We start from the raw sequence: 7579 nt of genomic DNA, 5'->3' as shown, positions 1-7579 counted from the left end.
AAAAAAATGAAAAGAAAAAAGAACACTGCCTTGGGCAAAAGATTTGAGCAGACATTTCCCCAAAGAAGATAAATGAATGGTTGACAAACACATGAAAAGATGTTCAACATTATTGGACTTTAGCAAAATGCAAATCAAAACCACAATGAGCTATTATCAGAATGAATACAATAAAAAGGACATACACTAACAAGTGTTAGCAAGAATGTGGAGAAATTGGAACCTTCAAATATTGTTAGAAGGAATGCTAAATGGTGCAGCTACCTTGGAAAACAGTTTGGCAGTTTCTCAAAATATTGAACAGAGCTATCGTACGATCCAGCAATTCTACTCCTAGACTGTGGTGATGGTTGCATAACTACATAACACACTCAAAACTATTAAATTTAACATTTTAAACAGGGGACTTTTATTATATATAAATTATATCTCAGTGAAACTGTTTTAAAATGCCACAAATACAATACAATACATACATACATACATACATACATACTTGTTAGAATAAATGAATGTTCTTTCATTATGTTTACTCTGCTTGCTTGGAGGCAGAAGGAAATGATCAAACTCTTTGAGAGAGTGAGGGGAAGAATGGGGCTATTTCCCTGTCCCTCCACATTGGCAAAGTGGCCCAGAAAGTCAACTAAACCAGCATGGAGCTCAGCCTAGTCAGGACTGGACAGAGCCTTCTACAGACAGTGAGTCCCAATGGTTCACATTTCAAAGTCAAGGTTGTAGATTTTATCCTTCACAACCAGGTGTCTGTTCTATGGTCAGAACTGAAAACAGTTAATGGAGCTCCACAGCATTCTCTTTTACACAGAAGAATTTACCCAATTTCTTTCTATTGCTTTTCATCGGTAGACTAAGTTGGATTTTCCAGCAGATTATCAACCCTAGAAAGTGGAACAATTTGGTTATAATGCATCCAGGAGTATGAGAGAGGAAATAGACAAGCAATTAATTCTCAGTCTTTCTGCAAACACTACAGAGATGGCTGCTTTTGTCTACCTCTCAACTGAATACAAAGAACTAAATTCATAAATTCCAGTTTAAGTTTAGGATGTATTGAATATTCTTTTTCCAAATGTGTACCTCATATTTGAATAGCATAATGAAATAAAACAAGGAGTCAGAAGATCACATATTAAAGGGCTGTCACCCCAGTATTCCTTTGGAAGCCTGTGTACCTATTATAGCTATATTCTCATTGCTTGACATTTTGTTGTTGTTGATTTAGAGACAGTATATAAGCTACACAAAGAAACCAGCTGCCTTTACTTTCTAGTTATATCACACTCTTCTTACAAGGATACCCAGTTTTATCTATGACTTTATTTCTAGTTTGGATTCTCAGTGACTTTTGGCCATTTCCAAAAAGCAACAGATAAAAATGGGCCACTAATGATAATTTTCAAAATAATGGGATTTATTCACGTTGTTCTAAGGACATTCCCCAATATAAAATTTTCAGCAATATTTGGAATGTTTCTGCTCCCTGACAAAGTATTTACTGCCATACCTGTACATCATTTATTTTTGCTCCTATTCCTTGATTTGCTAATTTGAGACTCAACTGTAAATGAGAATGTGTATCTTTCTTAGTACACTTTTTAGTTCTTCAACTGGCTACATTTGTAAGTTTGAATAATACATTTAAACCTCTACTGGTTTATCAGATAGCAATGAGGAAGAGCTCCACTTTTTTAGGCTGAGAATATTAACATCAAAGTCTCTTCTCTTCACTTTGGTTCTCTCTCCCTTTCTCCCCAACTTTGCGATCTGTACGTTTACTTTAATGTTGTTAAGGCTGGAAACTTTATCCTATGTCCCATATTAACCAAAAATAGTCTTCTATGCTTTGTCTATAATGATTCCAAAAACCAACCTGTGGCATTTGGCTTCTTAGAACTACGTAAATTAAAAAAAAAAAAAAAAAAAAAAAAAAAAAAAAAAAAAAAACTATGTAAATACTGCTTGCTGCAGAGGAAAGAACTATGCTCCATTTCCTTTCTTGACCATCTTCTCCATCCTCTTTGGAGTTTCTCATTTCTCTGTTTTCCTTCAGTCTTGGCTTTTCATACTGTCAATTTGTCCAGCTCCCTTATTATAGTACCTGGGACAAGAAGTCTTTTGTCTCAAAGCCTGCTTCAGCTTCAGGCTCTTGCTGTAGGTGGACTTGACTGTCCTCCACGCATCCAGGCATCCTGAGGTTTCCTTTATTTTCAGTCCTGGTTTGCATCCATTCCTGGATCACATGTTTTCCTCTTCCCCTACTTAAAATTTTGTTTTTGTAAAACTCAACTTCAAGTAAGAATCAGCAGGAGGTAAACTTCCTGAATCCCTGCATGTCTGAAAGTGTCTTGGTTTGCCCTCTCACCGCAATGACACTTTCCCTGGGTATGTAGATTTCAGAAAACAAAACATCTTCCAAGTAATTTATTTATATTTTCACTAATTTATTTGTATATTCACTTGCATTTCTAAGAGCTCTTTCTTATTCTCTCTTCTTTAAAAATTTTTTTAAAATTTATTTTAGAGAGAGAGCAAGCGTATGTATGCCCAGGAGCTTGAGCAGGAGGAGGAGCAGAGAGGGAGGAGAGGCAGGGAAGAGTAGAGAGGGAGGAGTAAATGTAGGAAGAGTAGTGGAGGAAGAGCAGAGAGGGAGGAGCAGAGGGGGAGGGAGAGGGGAAAGACCCTCCAACAGACTCCACTGCTAACTACAGAGCTCCAGCAGGGGCTGGATCTCACAACCCTGAGATCTTGACTGGAGCTGAAACCAAGAGTCCAACACTTAACCACCAGAGCCACCCAGGAGCCCTCCTATTATGTCTTCTTTATCACAGTATCTGATTATTGTTTTATAGGAATAATTAGTCTTCAATTTCTTTATGAACAGTAATGAGGTTAAAACAGAAGTTGACTTCAGTTTTACTGGATTACTTGTTTCCTTCAGGGTTAGATTAGATTTTTTCCATTTCCTTGGCTTTCTTTTATCACAGGCTTTCTTCAAAGGTCTGCTTTGAGCAATCCATGATTGCATATTCATACTTAAAACTAATAAAATGGAGAAGCTCCCTGAGAGACCTGTGAATCTGGGTGGGGGTTGCTGAATGATTTTTGTGACAGGATGGGATTTGGCCTTTATAAATTGCTTAGCACCATTACCACCGAAAATGTGGAAGATTTTATTCTGAGGTGCTAATTCCCACACTTCTGTAGTTCTTCCTACACAATTCTTTTGGTCAATTTCTTCAGAAAAATGTTCTTTTCCCTTAGTATTTATGTAATGGGATGAAGCTAGGGGAAGGGAAGTGGTCCACATGCCTTAATGCCCACAGTCCTGCTTGAGGCAGGTAACAGGGAGTTAGGGATCATGGAACAGGTCAAACATTCCAGAAGACTGCCCATCACTCTCAGGGTTCTGTGTCATCCCCCATTCCTGTTTTATCTGCAGTCTCTGCAAGGGGGCCTCTCACAGTGGGCAGGGCAGCAGCCACCTGACTGTGGGAAGTTTGGGGGGGCTCCATGCAAATTCAGGGGTTGGTCACAACCCTTTCACTTGCAATTGACTTTCCCAGCTGTGTTAAACTCTCCTTCCCTAATGAGTCCTGTAAACTGTTCTGAGATTATGTAATTCTTCATTTCTTAATTATCATGCTAATGGTGTCTCAGCAGAGAGGATGAATATGTTCAGTTCTTATCTTGAATCAGATAGCTTTATTATTCAGTTTTTACATCTCATATGTAGAAAAAAATTACACACAAAATGTTTAAATCAGTTCTATCCACATTTCCACCAGCCCAGTCTAAACACTGATGTCAGATAAGTTGATAATCAAAAGCAGTGGGGAACCTGGTGGCTCAGTTGGTGGTTACTGGTTACATGTCTGCCTTTGGCTCAGGTCATGATCTCAGGGTCCTGGAATCCAGCCCAACATGGAGCCCCACATTGAGCCTCAGGTCAAGCCCCACAAAGGGCTCATTGCTCAGTGGGGAATCTGCTTCTCCCTCTCTCTCTGTCCTCCCCCAGCTCGTGCTCCCTTGGGTGCTCTCATTCTTTCTCTCTAATAAATAAGTTTTTTTTTTTTTTAAGCAGTAAGTATCAAAGACCTAAAAATATGTGTGTCTCTGTGGGTGTGTGTATATTTCATGGGCCATATTTTCTACCCATATTTTAAAGTCGTACCTGTTCACAATCTGTTTCTTTCAGGATTGCACAATGGTAATGTGCCTTTTAAAAAATGAATAACAGATTTTTATTGAAAAAAATTCTAAGCAGGCATAACCAGCTCCTGGAAAAACTTTTTGCATTACAGCTTGCAGAGACTTATAAAGAACATTAAACACCATCTATCTCTTGCTCATCTGTCAAGTATTATCAATTTTGACAGATTTTCCTAGGATTTTACAATAAAAAATTATGAGCACAAAGACCTCTACCTAGCTTTCCTCAGACTCCTCATCTTTCTCTCCCAGTGGCAACCAGTAGACTGAGTTTAGTATTACTCCTTTGTATACTACTGAGATTCACTATAAGCAATCTGTATATATCTATAATAATATAGACAGTGGTCACTAATAAATACAGTCATGTTTTTTTAATTTTTTTTTTTTAAAGAGAGAGTGCGCACATGCAGGAATGGGCAGAAGGGAGGAAGGGCAGAAGGAGAGAGAGCTAGGCATGGAGCCTGATGTAGGGCTCGATCTCACAACCCTGAAACCATGACCTGAGCTGAAATCAGGAGTTGGACACTTTATTGACTGAGCCACCCAGGCACCCCTACAATCATATGTTCTTTTCCTTGATTCAGTAACAGGTTTTCTAGCATTAAATTATCTTTACATTACTGTAATCAGGTAGGTAGATAGATGATAGATAGAAGGGTGGATAGATGGGTTCATGCAGCTGTAAAATTGTCACATCTTTCTGGTAAATAGTTGCTTTTTCCATTATATATTTATAATCTTTACTCCTAAGTAATCTATTATAAATAGCAGATAGCTAGATTTTTTTCCTTTTCATTCAGTCTGGTGATCTTTAGCTTTTAATTGTTACATGAATTCACATTTATCATAATTACCAACATACTGTATTTATTTCTACCATGTTATTTTATGCTTTCTGTTTGCCTTGCTTTTCCTATGCTTATTTTTTCTCTTGTTCTGCCTCCATTTGGATTGGTTGGGTTTTTTTTTTTTTTTTTTTTTTTTTTTTTAGTTTCCCTTTTCTCTCTCTTCTGTTTTAAAATTTGTAAACCTCATTTTTTTTTTCTAATAGAAAGTTAGAGTCACTGAAGTCTACATTTAGTCACTGCAAAGTAGCCAGTGTCGCCCATCAGTACCCCATTTCCACCAGCCCACTCAGGCAGCTGTTAGAGGCTTTGCATTCCCTCCCAGCTGCATCATTTCCTCAATGAAAATTCCCACTTAGTTGCAAGGTGGGAAAAAGACCCTGGATATTAAGTCCGAAGTCTTGCATTCCCATCCCAGTTTCACACCTCACTGAATGGAGGGTCTTGAACAAGTAATTTTATTGAGTTTTAATTTTCTTACCTGTACACAGAGTCAAGTATATGGCTACATATGTGTTGGGAGTAGAAGGAAGATAATATATGTAAACTATTGCATTATTTGGGTAGTCATAGGTAGACAATTGGTAGACAATAACTTTTGGCAGTTTCTCAGTTGGCTTATTTTATCTTCAAAGTCTTGATCTTGAGTCCCAAAAGGATCATTAATACAAATATCTTGATGTTTTGGTTCCTTTTTAGGTAAGGGTTTAGTGTTATTTTGTGTACTCTCTATCATATCATTTTTGTATTGGCTATAAGACATCAGCACCAGTTCCCTAGCTATAATCCTATCTATCATCTTCTGATAGATCTCAGCAAACCGAGGTTTCTGAATAATTTACGTTCTCTTCTTCCAAACTGGACCATTAAAATTTTCTCAGCTTTCCCTCAGTTTGCTAAGCCTTCCCAGAGTTACACAGATATAATTGCTCAGACGTGATCCTGATGGAGTAAACATTCAGGCCAACAGGAAGCGAGGAACAAGTCCATTTTACAGTTCACTTATTTTCTTAGTTCAACTTGGTTGCTAAAAGGAAGCAGGAAAAAATTCAAAAGGCAGCCTTATTAAATGAACTGAGAGCAATTTAATTCAGATAACTTAAGTGCCAATTAGCTCATTGAGAACCCCATGCTGATAAGTCAGAAGGTATTAGCTTCCAGGCAAACCCACAAGACTCGGGAGGACCCAGATTCTCTTAAACCCACAGTAGACCATCCAATGACATGCACAGCATACTGAATGAAAGATTTAAATACATACACAAAGATAAACTCAAAATGGATACACAAAGATAAACTCAAAATGGATGAAAGATCTAAATGTGAGACAAGATTCCATCAAAATCCTAGAGAAGAACACAGGCAACACCCTTTTTGAACTCGGCCATAGTAACTTCTTGCAAGATACATCCACGAAGGCAAAAGAAACAAAAGCAAAAATGAACTATTGGGACTTCATCAAGATAAGAAGCTTTTGCACAGCAAAGGATACAGTCAACAAAACTCAAAGACAACCTACAGAATGGGAGAAGATATTTGCAAATGACATATCAGATAAAGGGCTAGTTTCCAAGATCTATAAAGAACTTATTAAACTCAACACCAAAGAAACAAACAATCCAATCATGAAATGGGCAAAAGACATGAACAGAAATCTCACAGAGGAAGACATAGACATGGCCAACATGCATATGAGAAAATGCTCTGCATCACTTGCCATCAGGGAAATACAAATCAAAACCACAGTGAGATACCACCTCACACCAGTGAGAATGGGGAAAATTAACAAGGCAGGAAACAACAAATGTTGGAGAGGATGCGGAGAAAAGGGAACCCTCTTACATTGTTGGTGGGAATGTGAACTGGTGCAGCCATTCTGGAAAACTGTGTGGAGGTTCCTCAAACAGTTAAAAATATACCTGCCCTACGACCCAGCAATTGCACTGTTGGGGATTTACCCCAAAGATACAAATGCAATGAAACGCCGGGACACCTGCACCCCGATGTTTCTAGCAGCAATGGCCACTATAGCCAAACTGTGGAAGGAGCCTCGGTGTCCAACGAAAGATGAATGGATAAAGAAGATGTGGTTTATGTATACAATGGAATATTACTCAGCTATTAGAAATGACAAATACCCACCATTTGCTTCAACGTGGATGGAACTGGAGGGTATTATGCTGAGTGAAGTAAGTCAGTCGGAGAAGGACAAACATTATATGTTCTCATTCATTTGGGGAATATAAATAATAGTGAAAGGGAAAATAAGGGAAGGGAGAAGAAATGTGTGGGAAATATCAGAAAGGGAGACAGAACGTAAAGACTGCTAACTCTGGGAAACGAACTAGGGGTGGTAGAAGGGGAGGAGGGCGGGGGGTGGGAGTGAATGGGTGACGGGCACTGGGTGTTATTCTGTATGTTAGTAAATTGAACACCAATAAAAAAAAAATAATAAAAAAAATAAAAAAAAAATAAAACCAAAAAAAAAAATTAAAATAAAAAAA

At 38.0% G+C, this 7579-nt stretch overlaps 1 long non-coding RNA gene across 1 annotated transcript in view; it reads right to left on the bottom strand.

Annotated features, from left to right (window-relative positions):
• The window catches only part of LOC140616488 (uncharacterized), a 28647-nt gene continuing 21068 nt past the window's right edge, over positions 1 to 7579 (bottom strand). Inside the window, exons 2-3 of the long non-coding RNA XR_012016959.1 lie at positions 5557 to 6102; positions 1 to 896 (exon numbers count right to left, since the gene is read on the bottom strand). This is a non-coding gene — a long non-coding RNA (uncharacterized lncRNA). The remainder of the gene's footprint in view (positions 897 to 5556; positions 6103 to 7579) is intronic.

Source organism: Canis lupus, chromosome 24, assembly GCF_048164855.1.
Source record: "Canis lupus baileyi chromosome 24, mCanLup2.hap1, whole genome shotgun sequence".
Classification (NCBI taxonomy): domain Eukaryota; kingdom Metazoa; phylum Chordata; class Mammalia; order Carnivora; family Canidae; genus Canis; species Canis lupus.
Note: the sequence above shows the minus strand (reverse complement) of the source record. Positions and strands in the feature narration are given on the sequence as shown.